General features: G+C 37.9%; 1 protein-coding gene across 5 annotated transcripts in view; it reads right to left on the bottom strand.

Moving 5' to 3' along the window:
- CPED1 (cadherin like and PC-esterase domain containing 1) overlaps positions 1-14,516 on the bottom strand; it is a 269,600-nt gene that overhangs the window by 41,994 nt on the left and 213,090 nt on the right. The gene's annotated exons all lie outside the window — the stretch shown is intronic.

The raw sequence follows: 14,516 nt of genomic DNA, 5'->3' as shown, positions 1-14,516 counted from the left end.
TTCCTTCCTTCCTTCCTTCCTTCCTTCCTTCCTTCCTTCCTTCCTTCCTTCCTTCCTTCCTTCCTTCCTCCCCCCCCCCCCACCTTCCCTGCTCCTCCCTCCTCTCTTTCTCTCATGCACATATGTGCTCTCTTTTTATCTAGGTAAAATTGATATATAACATTATATAAGTTTCAACTATAGAATGTTACAATTCAACGTGTACACACTACAAAGTGATCTTCTAGCTTCTTCTTACAAGGTATTGGCTCCCGTATCTCGCCTGTGTCCCTCCATCCTGCCTCGCCTGATTCCACCGTCTCCCTCTTCACAGGGTTCTGTCAGTCTATCACTAGGGTGGGTAAAATGCTATTATCTCTGCTGGGAATGCTTTCCCTCTAATTTTTCCTGGAGAGCATCTTTTTGTGTTTTAGGTCTCAGCAAGGCCTTCTTGGAACTCTGGCACAGTATGTCTCCCCACTCTCGTCCATGTCATCCCTGCTTGTTGCCTTCATACCCTTCACCATTTGGTGATAATTTGTTATTTGTGTCTTTTCCACTAGACTGAACACTCCATGAGAGCAAGTAATTATTTCACGCACACATATGCCCAGTCCCTACCATAGAGTAGACAAATATTTATTGAAGGCATAAAAGGTTAGGCATAATTGTTTCCCACTTCATATCATAAATTCTCAGTAATGGAGAGAAATAATTGGTTTGACCTCTTTGCTCTGTAACTCTGTCTCTAATGAGCAGTTTCTAGTCACCTTCCCTCACCCTCTCACATTTATCCTCACACCCAACTCAGACTTCCACATCTCATACAAGAAGGTCCAGGATATTAAGGAACAAAAGGAATGAGGGTGATGTACAGACTTCATGAAATCTTGATTCAGTATACATATTTCCATTTTTAAATTCATAACTGAAGTTGGAATTTAGAATACCTATTAAAGGTCAGGAATGTGATTTGTATTAGAGTGTTCATTATAAAAAAGCAATTAAAATAACACAAAGTTAATAATAATGTGAGGAGTTTTAGTCTCAATAAACGTCTATGAATGTGTGTGTGTGTGTGTGTGTGTGTGAGATAGCTATCTATACATTTATTTTTGGTACAGGCTGAACCTTTTTGTAAGGCTAGAAAAAATAACATTAAGCATCTATGAGACTGCAAAAAATGTTTATATCAAACATGAGGAAGGGCAATGAGAAATAACATTATACCCAAGTGATGTGATTGCAAATGAGTTCAGCTACTTTTGGAGAGAAATTTATACTTAAAAAAAACTCACAGACTCCATAGCCCTGAAGTCAGACTTCTCAGAGTCTACTCTAGAGAAACCCTCATGTAATGTATAAGGATAGACCTAAATGGACTAACTAACATGGAGAGATTTCCAAGACACATGATAAAGAAAAAGAACAAAACCTAAATAAATGCTTTGTTATAGAACAACATATATCATATGAAACACACGGTGAACGTGCCACCAAGTCACCTAAATTCAGGTACTTCAGACTGAGATGTTATGCTCGATGTATTAATAAAAAGATAACCTTTTAGCGTATATAAATCAACATAGATAGAGATAGATGATGATAGATAGATTCATTCATGCATGCAAATAATGTTGAAACATTTCTAAAACTCTGGATTTAGATAAACCTTTGCTGAAGATTATTGTTTGTTTGGGGTCTCTCTGGTGTGTGTGTGTGTGTGTGTGTGTGTGCGCGCACGCAAGGCCATATCCTAATATTCACGAGGAGGGCATCAGAGAGTCCAGATCACAGCTGACGAAGTCCTAGCTGTTCTCTGTTGAAGCCCCACATGTGACTGACATGTATCAATCAATGAGAAAAGTGGGCTCTTACATGCGCTGATGGCTTGTCCTGTGGGGGACCCAACTCAATCCCTGACGAGTGGGTGTGGGCTGTTTGGGGAAGCTTGGTCACAGGAGCTTTTCTGAGGTGACAACATCTGAACAGCATAATGAGAAAAATCAGGGGATGAGAGTTCTGAGAAAAAGAAATTGCATGTCAAGCCCACAAGATAAGGCAGGAAAAGGATTTGTCTTACATCCTAAGTAAAAAAAAAAAAAAAAAAAGTCATTTTTAAGAACTCATGTGCTGACAATCTACATTATAATGATCAAATCATGGAACCTTTCTTGAGATGGCACCTCCAAGCTTATCTACTACAAACTCCTACTCAGAGGAAGAACAATTAATTCATAATGTGGTCCTAAGCATTGTTGAATAGTTTCAAAATGGACAAGTATTAATAACTAGCAAGTGCAAAGTTCTTGCTGAAAACGCAAGTTCCCAGCCTCAAGTGGCATCGTCTAGCTCATTGTCAGAAGTGCCTTCTTACTCTTGCACTGAAATCTACATCTCATTTGTTCTAATTATCTTCTTAGCTGCAGCTTAGAAAAAATTTACTATAATAATACAGAAGCGTGTTCTGATCCAACTTCAAAGCTTCTGAAACAAATGGCTGGAAATAGAGCGTGATAATCTTCTAAAATGTCCAGTGTTTGCACTTTCTGAATATCGGGGATTCTCCGTATGAGCCCATGATAATAGCGGAAACATAATGTCTGCATTATGTCTGCATAATGTATGCACAGGAAAGCAGACTGGGAGTCCGACTGGGTGACCACGCCTGCTCCTTGGAACTTTGGCCTATCTTTGTGTTTGAATTGTTACCTGGCGTGGTGCTATTTCTGCCTCAGGTGGACTTTCCCAGGGGCTACTGTTCTGTGACAGTTGGTAGATCAGACCCGTTGGTTCTAACTAAACAGCCATGACTCTAGTACATTCTAAGATAGGACAGGAATCAAAGTGATACTGCAAAGGATAGACACAGCTGAGGGTAGGAGAGGGAGAGCAGATTTCAAGGTAAATGAAATTTAGTCCTAGCCTCCTTTCTGTAGTTTAGGTCAAAGAATATTCTGTTGTGTTCTGTGTTTCCTTTTGAAATTCTCCTTGGCAGTTAATCTTTGTTTGCAGTTCAAAAATCTGAACCCTTTCAGTTAAACTCTTGGCTATTTTGGAAAGCCAAGGCAGCCTGCTGAAGTGGACGTTATTCATTTTCCAGCCGCAGCCGAACAATGTTACTCTTAAGGTTGAATGAAACACAGCATTTGGCTAAATACAGACCTGGGTCTGGAGACCGGCTGACAGAGTTGGGGGAGTAAGAAGAAGAGTGGTATCAGTATAGCTGGGTGGGCTCTGTGCACAGTTTATGAAATAAGAGAAGAGCGGCATACCCCGGAAGGAGCCCCGCTGTGTTACGAGTCATACTTGTGAATTTTAGTTCCAGCTTTGCCGTGAACTGGCTGTATGATGTTGAGTAAGGCACCTGACCTCATTTTCTCAACATAAAATGATGAAAGGTGGAGAGAAAAGAGGGAGAAAATGCATTAAATGATCTCTTAAGTATGACAGCAGGCAATGTTGGGTGCCTACACAATATCCATTCTCCTTTCTTCCTTTCTAACAAGAAGACCTTTGTTTTGTTGTAGGTAGCAATATGTCAGGATTAAAAAAAAAGAAGAAGAAATTCTATTTCCCAGTCTTCTTTGTGGCTAGACATAGCCATGTGATACTATTCTAGCCAAAAAAAAAAAAAAAAAAAAAGGAAAGAAAAAAAATTAGTAAGTGAAAGCGGAAGTTGACTACAGATTTCTAGAAAAGTGTTGCTTCTCTGATGTAAGCTTTGCCTCCTTGATGTGCATTTTTTTGGTCACTCTGTTTCTTGATTCCTCTTAGAATGCAGATGTGAGCTTGAAGGAGGAAGAGCCAATGTTGAGACAACCGTGAGCAGAAACCTGAAAGAGCCCAGGGCATAGATGCTGCTGCAGATAACGCAGGGCCAACTTTGGGTTGTCTACCTCTGCACTTGAGAAACAAACTCATACTTGGTCAAACCACTATGTAAATAAGAATATGCAGCCAAACTTCTCTTTTCCTCTAAGAGTTTATGAAACCTATTCTTCTCAGGCCATATGAATCTTTCTGAGTACTGCTTTAGATATTAAAAGTGATTCACCTACTAATAACAAAATTTAAGCTATCTTGAAAGAAAAACTCATTCGCGTCTCTCATTTCTTTCGTCACTGGGGTGATTAGTAACTTGTTCAGGTTCAGACGTATTCAAGAAAATGAATGACAGCTCTTTTGGTCGTAAGTGTCATCTCTTGGGGCCTCAGAGTCTAGATACACAGAAAAGGTAATATTTAGCAGAGTTGCTTAAAATGGCATTAACCCCAGAAAGCTCCACATTTAGAGTATATCATTTTGCTGGAGACTTCATAGATTCCTGACTGGATTGCCATAACTCTCACTAGAACGCAGTAAGATAATTAGCAGGGATTTCCTTGTTCAGGCATGTGTAGAGTATACCTGTTTAGTATGTAATTTTAAAAATTGACTAACTTTTCATGAAGTGCTATAGTGACTAACAGAAGAATATGAAAGTGCCCTTGGTTTTGTCTGCTGCCCTACCCATGAATTCATGATCACTATTTCTTGTTACCAATTTTTCTGGAAGTCTATTTAGTTCTTATAAAAAGGTGTTTTGCCATAAAAGAATTAGTAGTATTTCTGATTTTTAATGTGATATTGCCATATTTTTGGAGCCATGGACTATTTGATCTGGTAGGTGTCTTTATTTTATTTTATTTTTTAAGATTTTATGTATTTATCTGACACACAGAGAGAGCTATGACAAGTAGACAGACAGGCAGCCAGAGAGAGAGGGAGAAACAGTCTCCCCGCTGAGCATGGAGCCCGATGCGGGGCTTGATCCCAGGACTCTGGGATCATGACCTGAGCTGAAGGCAGATGTTTAACCAACTGAGCCACCCAGGCACCCCTGATAGGTGTCTTTAAATCTTACTTGCTTTTCTGGACCCATGGAATCATGCCTTCAAGATGATAATTGTCTCCCTCTCCTACTAAATAATGAAAATTCATGGGTAGGGCAGTGGACAAAATTTTTTGGGACCAGTCTCCTCAAGCAAGGACAACAAAAGCTAAAATAAACAAAAGGGATTACATCAAACTAAGAAGCTTTTGCATAGTGAAGAAAACCATCAACAAAACAAAAAGGCAACCTACTGAATGGGAGAAGGTATCTTTAAACCATATAACCAATAAGGGGCTAGTATCCAAAATATATGAAGAACTCACACAACTTAATGTCAAAAAAACCCAAACAACCCGATTAAAAAGTGGGCAGAGGACTTGAATGGACATTTTTCCAAAGAAGACATAGAGATGGCCAAAAGGCACATGAAAAGATGCTCAACATCACTAACCATCAATGAAATGCAAATGAAAACCACAAGGAAGTGTCACCTCACACCTGTCAGATTGGCTATTATCAAAAAGACAACAAACAACAAGTGTTGGTGAGGATGTGGAGAAAAGGGAACCTTTGTGCACTGTTGGTGTCAATGTAAATTGGTGCAGCCATTATGGAAAACAGTAATGATTTTCCTCAAAAAATTAGAAATAGAACTACCATACAATCCAGCAATTCCACTTCTGGGTATTTGTCCAAAGAAAATGAAAACACCAATCCAAAAAGATATAAAGATATATTCACCCCTATGTTCACGGAGATATTATTTACAACAGCCAAGATATGAAAGAAATCTAAGTGTCCACTGATGGAAGAATGGATAAAGAAGTGGTGTATATATATATAATGGAATATTACTTGGCCATAAAAAAGAATGAGCTCTTGCCATTTGCAACTATATGGATGGACCTAGAGGGTATTATGCTAAGTGAAATAAGTCGTCAGAGAAAGACAAATACCATATGATTTCACTTACACATGGAATCTAAAGGCCAAAACAAATGAAACAAATCAGAAATAGACCGATAGTAGCAGGAAACAAATTACTGGGAGGCAGGCAAAATAGGTAAAGGGGATTCAGAGGAACAAGTTTTCAGTTATAAAATAAATGTCATGAAGATGTAATGTGTGCTTAGGGAACATAATAAATGATATTGCAATAACTTTGTGAGGTGACAGACAGTAACCAGACTTATCATGGGGATCATTTTATAATGTATAAAAATACTGGATCACTAAGATATACCCCTGAAACTAATAAGATACTGTATGTCAATTATATTTCCATTGTAAAAGAGAAAGAAATGATGCTTCAGAGGAGCTAATTTCACTATCTTGTTCCAAAAGGAATGAATTATTTTTTGTCTTCACATTGTCTCTAAATTTAACAACTGCTTTCCTTGTATTGTAGTCAGCAAGCCATAAAATACTGAGTAGCTCTTATGTGATTCCTATTATTAGATACCCAGTGAACATTTGTAGGAAATTAGCTGAGGTATACATTAGCAATAAATAATTACAGCATAATCCACCTGAAATCATCCCTTACATACCACATTGATCCTAAGACTGAACTTTTTCATTAAGAAAAGAGTGTAATGCATATAAATTCATATGAAAGGAGATTTATGTCCTTTATGGAAGGCATTTTGGAAATATCTTGTGAATATAATTATACTCCACAGATTTTATCCTACAGATACACTTCATAAAGTCTGCAAGGAAATTTACTAGAGTTATTATTTATAATAAGAGAAAATATGACACAATCCAAGTGTTCATCAATAGGAACTGGTTAAATAACATCCACTTAATGGATTATTTTGTAATTCTTAGAAAAGAAGGATGCAGAGTAAAGATATGGAGAGATATATAAGATATATTATTAAGAGCAATAAAGCAAGTCGTAGGACATTATGTATACCAGGATCTTATTCAAGCAAAATAAAATGCTAAATATTACATCTGCTTGACTGTGCCTACATAATTGTTGGAATGATGCCCAAGAAACTCTGAACAGTGGCTCTATTAGAAGATTAAGAATGGTAGGCCAGAGATGAGGCAGCAAAAATGAACTCTTAACATGTTTTTAAAGATCTTGCCATTAGTATGGATCGTTATTATATTTTTAAAAATACATATTTAAGTAAAAAATAATATTTAAAATGGAAAAGTAAAAGTCAGAAAAACACTGATACCTCCCTTTAAAGGTATATAAATTTTCTGTGACTGCCATAATATATTACCACCAACTGCATGGCTCAGAATGACAGAAATATATTGTCTCACATTCTGGAGGCCATAAGTCTGAAATCAAGATGTTGGCACATTTGGTTTCTTCTGAGGGCTGTGAAGAACTGTGGACCTGCACAGTCACTTAATACTGTCCTATGTTCACCGTAATTATAGTTTATCAGCAGAAACACAACTAAAAGGGAATCGAGTAAATGTTCCAGGTAGAAGGATGAGCACCTGAAACATTCTGGAACTGAGTGCAAACCTAGCCATTCAAGTTCAGAGTGGATGGTGTTTGAGGACGAGATAGGAAGTGGGTAGAAATCAGTAAAAATTATTCTGGAATCATGATTTTCATCCCGGGCTCATTCTAAGGACACAAATGTTAGAATGGTGACAGCAAATTTAGCTTCTTCAATGTTGTTCTGTTTAAAAATTCTTAACAGATACGTCTCTAAGCTCCAGTCCCTTTTATCAAACTTAGAAAAATTTTCACTAAGTAGAGGACTTTCAAGAAAGAGTACAAAATTAAATATTTTTACTGAGGAGCAGGAGACACTTTGACTTTTATTTCACATTGTTCTAATAAAACATTTGCAGTGAATAATCTTTAGCTATACAATTGCATCACGTTGAATTTTAATGAAAATGAGCAACTAGCCAGGTCATTCTACTCTGTGCGGAAGGGTTCTCTAATAACATGGCTTTAAAGGTAGATGTTCCTGTTTTAGTGAGAATTTACAAATAGGTTTTTAATTTTAATGGTTTTTGAGGAATAATGGAATTTGGTGTCGGGCAGCAGAACTGTAAATGAGGCTTGACTTGCTATTTGTGTTTGGAGTTCTTAGTCTTATGTGGAACACGTTAGGATCTGTGTAGTACTGAGCCATCAATAGGAATAACACAGTTGTGTGTTTCTTTCCTTAAACATCAGCTGAAAAGTGGCCGTGTATTACACTACCTGAGAATATTAAGCTGGTCCCCAATGAACTCAGGAAAAGGGGAAATTGAAACAAATTATAAACAGATGAATTAGTTCCACTCAATTAAATTTATTAATATGACATCAATATTTGGAATACTTCTATATATTTCTCATGCATTCCAAATCCCTGAACTAATATGCAATTTTCTCTCTCTTTTTTTTAAACCTAGATGGCCTCTAAATTAACTAGGATGGGGCCAGCATGATCCTGCTTGCTGGAGTCCATTCTGAAAGGCATCCTGTATTCTCAATTTAGAAGTGCATGTGAATGTCTGGGTTTGTGGAACTGGGTCTGGAAATCTAGTGAGCTGGAGCCTCTGAAGGGACTGATGCTTCCCACTTCCGGTGAGCTGGGAACTCCAAGGAAAGCAGCCTTTGTTGTGGTCTTTCAGCACTTTTGGTTTTGGGTCCAGATGGAATCCAGAGGGTAGATGTGAATGCAAATGAAAAGAAAGAATGAATTTATAGGTTTGGATATATGAAAAAGTTTGGTTCTTTTTGATTTGTGAACAAAGGAGTGGGGAATTGAAACTGAATGCACGACTGTGGGGTCTCTCATGCTTCGAAGCATCTGGATCAGTTTGGGAAGTGACAAAAGACAACATCAGCAACCACTAGAAAAGGTTATTTCATATTCTTAAAGGAGCAAACCTATTATCTGTAGACTGAAGCGGAAATAGGAGAGAGTGGACAGAAGCAGGAGGCCACAGAGGTATTTTAAAAGACAATATTTAATGGATGTTTACTTACCAAGAGTGGTGACACCAAACCTAACAAACGTTTGCACACATATTAAGTAGCAAGCAGATCTTCCCAGGAAATACTGATCACTCGTAAGGAATAGAACTGGTGGATTTCAGCATGGACCGTGCCACGGGTCAAGAGTCCACTAATAAAGCATATGAGGTTGTGATCCTTAAAAGTGTAGCTTTGGTAGGGAAACTTCTCAGTGAATATTTTAATCCAATGTGCAGGTACATTAGTTTGGGGCACCATGCAGGCATTTCCTGCCTACATTCATCTTGGTGACTGCTACACAAACACACCTCCACCCACACACGCACACCAGGTACCCACGCACAATGATCCTGAGAATTGGAGAATTTTAAAACTTAAAGGGAACCAAGTGATGTGTGTTATGCTACAAAAGAATTATCTCCTTACATGTCTTAAGTTATAAATTCTACCATTTTTGAGGCTTTCATAGTAATTACTTAGCACGAATAGTATTTTTAAAGATCACCCACCAATCAGCATCCAGCACGTCCACAGTTACGCTCAAAGCATGCTACATGTGGTTACGTTCTGTTTAGAAGGACATGTTGATGCATTCAAAGCTGAACATCCAAGCTACCGTGACATTGTAAGATCAAAAGTTAATATTAATTTTTAGTATAAACGTATCATAACATTGCAAATATTAGACAGCATGAAAATGATTGTGCTATGACAGGACAGCCCTCCCTATGTGTAGTTTTATATGTTTATACATGTTAATCAGACTTTTAAAAATACTCTAGCAGTCTAAAGGTCACCCTCCCCCAAGATATTATTATTATTACACAGAGAAAAATGTAACTCCACAGTGGAGAAACCCAGCCAACACTATCCTCATTAGGTGATCAAGAGAAACACATCGCTTCTGCAGAATTTTTGCCACAAATGTGTAAGTTCATTTAATCAGAGAAAACATATGATTCCAAATTGAGAGGCATCCTACCAAATAACTGACCTGCATTCTCCAAAAGTGTCACACAGTCCTGAAAAACAAGGAAAAACTGTGGAACTGCCACAGATTTGAGAAGACTAAGGCACATGATAACTAAAAGCAATTTGGGGTCCTCGAACAGAAAAAGAAAATGATTGGAAAAACCAGTGAAATCCATATAAGGTGTTTGGGTAAGCAAATATATTGTACCAATATTAATTTCTTAGGATTGACAGTGCTGATAAAGTACCACAGTCATGTGAAATGTTAATATTAGGAAAAGCTAGATGAAGGGTATTTGGGAAATTTCTGTAATTGTAAAATTAATTTTATAAGTTAAAAGATAGTCTAATACAATTTGATAGTCATACTTTAGGGTTTTCTTGAAGGGCAAATATACATTAACAATAGAACTTAATCATTAAAAAGCTTTGAGCCATTTGGTTGAAGTGTCATATTGCAGAGCAATGGTTCTGTGTGGTCACGTGTTATTGGCACCCACGGATATCCCATGGCAGAAATTGTAATCTACAAGCATTTTGCTCTTAAAAATTGTGGGAATTGTGGGAGGACAGTCTACAGGCTAAAGAAGAGGTAGGGTGCACCTACTGTATTTATGGACTAACTCTTGGGGGGATACCAATCTTCTGGTGAGTTGGCAAAGAGAAAGAGAAATGCTCTTTGTAGAGGACCTGGGTTATGCCAAGCACCTGGGTAGGCACTTCCAATGCATGAGTGCATTGAATCTTTACAACTGTTTGAATATTCACTCAACAGATGAGGACATCAAGATGTGTAGAGTTTAGGGAAGCTTTTCTGAAGTCAAACAAGTTAATAAGTAGAGTAGCTAGAGTTTGAATCCTGGGTCTACGTTTCATAGACTGAAAAATGAAACAAAATAAAACAAAACACACCACAGTAAGAAATGAAGATTGTGTTTATGAAACAAATCCAGACCAATTAGCTCTTCATCAGGGAAGACTCTTTTTTCATGGCTGCAGATGGCATCCCTAAACATAACCAGCTGCACTTTAAAATGCTTACAGTTGGTCAAAATGGGACTAAGCAAGACTGTGAATGATTCAGGTCAAATCTATTCCCTCCAGTGGAAAAAAGCCTCAAAGCACCTTTCCAGCTCATGCTTGGTCACTCAGATATATATATATATATATATATATATATATATATATACACATACACATATTTACTTTCGAATAACAGCACATCGGGAAGTTACTTATTAACTAAAAACTTAAAATTAATTCCCATGGTAGAAAATAAACAGTTATTTACATATTATGGCCTATCATCAAGGAAAATATTTGTTTTAATATGATTTTCCAAATCATCAGGACTCCTATGTCATGTGTTTTTAATGCTCCAAAGAAGTTTAGAGTTTATGACATTCATTTGCTTGTTTTTTTTTCCAAAACGGATTCCTTTAGCAGACATTTGTTCAGCATCTCCATGAGCTAGCCACAGCCACTGCCCTCATGGAGCTCTAGCAGAGAAAACAGATATGTAAACACATGATTGCTGTGGAAAGTGCTAAATGCTGTAATGAAGATTGTCTGGACACAGTGTTGGCATGAAGGAACGTGATCAACCCTGCTCTGCAAAGGAGATTACAACTTGAGATATACTCAGAGTTCACCAGGCAGATGGGCTTTCCAAGCCCTGGAAACCAGGGAGTCAGGGGCAAGGCGGGCAAAGCCACTGATTCTCTCCAGTACGAAGGCCGACAAAGGAGTGGGCATCCTTTGTATCTGAAGGCTAACTGCACCCAGATTTATAATTTGCTATTTTTTCTTCCCTGCTGTGACTGTTAGCTTGGGATTCGGTCCTTAGCCATAAAACACACAAGACAATCTGGAACACACTGAAAAATGGATTTTGACTACTTGTGTTCAGGGACAGTGTAAACCATATGGTGGCAGTTGCAAAACTCCAAAGCAGTGTTTTCACCATGCAACCCAGCCATATCAGCTCAGGCTTTGATACTGCCTTATCAGCAAGAATGCCCAGTGAGAAGCTGGCATTTTCCTGTGGAAAATGTGCTATCTTCCTTGGCATGCCACGCAGAATTAAGTGTTGTCCATTTTCATGGAGGAAATCAGGACTCCAGGACCCCACTTACAAGAGAAGGTGTCCTGGAGAAATTTTAAGATACAAGATTGTCATTTAGCTTGTCTAAACTTCCCATGGGTTTTAAATGAGCTCATTATCTCCTGAACTTGGATGCTGTTGCCGTGATTTGATCATTATTGGTAAGCGGTTGTCACAACTCACTGTGTGGGATGAAATGACTCTTTCATCTGAAGCCAACTCTGGAGAGTGAGTCCTTATAGATCACAAATCTCGAAGTCTCTACAATTTTAGCCTCAAAAGGCTGCTATCCATCTGCCTCAGGTTGCCTCTATCCACTCAGGGAAAACCACTGGCTCTTCTCTCCTTGGACACATGCTCCATGGACTTGTGGAGTAGTCTACCAATGCTTCTCGATAATCCACAACCACACGGCATTTGAAGCTGATTGACAGAATATGTCTGTTCTCTGCATTAGTCCCCAGCTGTTCTGGGATCCCGCTGTCACCAATCAGATATGCTTGCCTGGGCTAGCAGAGCCAAATTATAGCTCACATTGCTTTAAAGTCAGAGGCCTGGCTTGGTTCTAGAAGTCTGCAGTTGTTAGCCTGCTCAGATCTTTGTTGCTCCTCAGTGTTTTATCTCTCAAAAACCAACTGTGTCTTAAGACTCCACTGTATTGGCTAACTTTGACAGGTCACAACCAAAGGGGACATAGCATTAGAAAATGTTAATTCCCACTGAGTTCCCTTTCCTTATGCCAGGTATTCCTTGTAATTGGAGCTGTGTATGTAACTCAATGGTTTAACAGCGAAGGCTGATAATTGGAGAAAAAATAGTATCTAAGAGGATAAACTGTTCAACAGGTTGGCCATTATTTTTTTTTTTATCATTCCCTATGGTGTTTCATAAAGTTTCAAAATCCTATTTTAATTGTATTTTAAAAATCTTATTGAAATAAAAATAATACAATGATTCAAAGAAGGGCTGTAGGTTCCCCAAAGTGTGTTCCATGAAACATAGGTCTTTTGGAAGTCAGTTTATAGGTGCTAAGTCAAAAAAGAATGGTGTAGACCAACCAAACTAACTTTTGGCAAAAAAAGTTTTAAATAGATTTTGCCTATTTTCACTGTCAGCAGTAAGTAATTCTGTCAACAATTTTTTTTTTCTAATTTAATAAAGCTGTTTCTTAAAAAATGGTTAACAAGTTGTCATTTTTATACTGGAGATAATTCAGCTCTCTCAGAGAGTTTTTATTTCCTGAGGAGAAAGACATTTTTGATGAAATCTTTTTGACTATCTATTAAAGAACCTATGACCAGGAGAATCTTTATCAAGTTAGCTGCTCTGATGACTAGTTTGTGTCGAAAACACTGAACTAAGAAATCATGTGGGATCATTTGTTCTATCATGTGGTCATGAGTGAAAAACTCATATGTGGCAGCTAAGATCAAAACAAAAGAAAATATCACAAAGCTATATGGAAACAATTGACAACCATTTACTATTCTTTTTAAAATTATAAACAAAAGAAATATTCTCTGATGACAGACATCTGTCTGGCATAACTAAGAAATCATTCCTGGGAACGGATAAGTTCTTGAGTTAGCTGCAAGTTTTCCTTTTTCAGTAAGTCACAAATTATGCACATGATATGATTCATATTCTATGAATACACCAATTTCTTTGTTATTTATAGCAATCCTCCTGGGTGTCAGTAACAAAAGTCATTATGCAGACGGTACACTATGCTATTAAATTTAATTTTAAATTTTTTTATTTTTTTAATTTTTTAAAAAAGATTTTATTTATTTATTTGACAGAGAGAGACACAGTGAGAGAGGGAACACAAGCAGGGGGAGTGGGAGAGGGAGAAGCAGCCTTCCTGCTGAGCAGGGAGCCCGATGCGGGGCTCCATCCCAGGACCCTGAGATCATGACCTGAGCCGAAGGCATACGCTTAACGACTTAGCCACCCAGGCACCCCTAAATTTAATTTTTTAAATGGGATTCCTTTTCTGAAGAATATTAATCATACTTCACATGCTACCTCAGATGCTGTCCATTATTATGCCCCGGAAATTGGTTTCTATACAATGGAGTTCTATGAAATTCACTTGAGTGCAGGGCACTGGGAAACAGAGTCCCTGAGGCCAGGGTAGCCCGAAAGAGACTGGAAGGGTCAAGATCTAACATTATCAGCAGTACAGTGGGTAAGAGTGGGGGCTATTGTGTCAGACTGCAGAATTCTAATTTCAGCTCCACCACTCACTGTCTTTGTGACCCTGGGCAAATTAAATCCCTAGTTACTTTAGTTTCCTCTTCTGGAAAAGCCTGCCTCATAAGATGGCTGAGAGGATTAAATAAATGAATACATGTAATGAATGCAGAACCATGCATGATCACAATAAGGGCTCAACAAATGTGGTTATGATTAAAATTGAATATCTACCATGCACCAATAACAACACCATGCACATTATGCAATTCATCTATGTGTTATGTTAGTATTAGCTCCATTAATAGACATTCTAAACAAATAGAGTTTAAGTAATTTGTCTGATGGAAGGTCAGAAATTAGACACAAGCCCATATGATTCTAACACCCATACTCATTTCCTTTTATCATTCTAAATTTAAAAGAAAATTACC

Source organism: Mirounga leonina, unplaced genomic scaffold (genome assembly GCF_011800145.1).
Source record: "Mirounga leonina isolate KUSES-001 unplaced genomic scaffold, KU_Mleo_1.0 Mir_174, whole genome shotgun sequence".
Classification (NCBI taxonomy): Eukaryota; Metazoa; Chordata; class Mammalia; order Carnivora; family Phocidae; genus Mirounga; species Mirounga leonina.
This window is presented reverse-complemented; position numbering and strand designations above follow the sequence as displayed.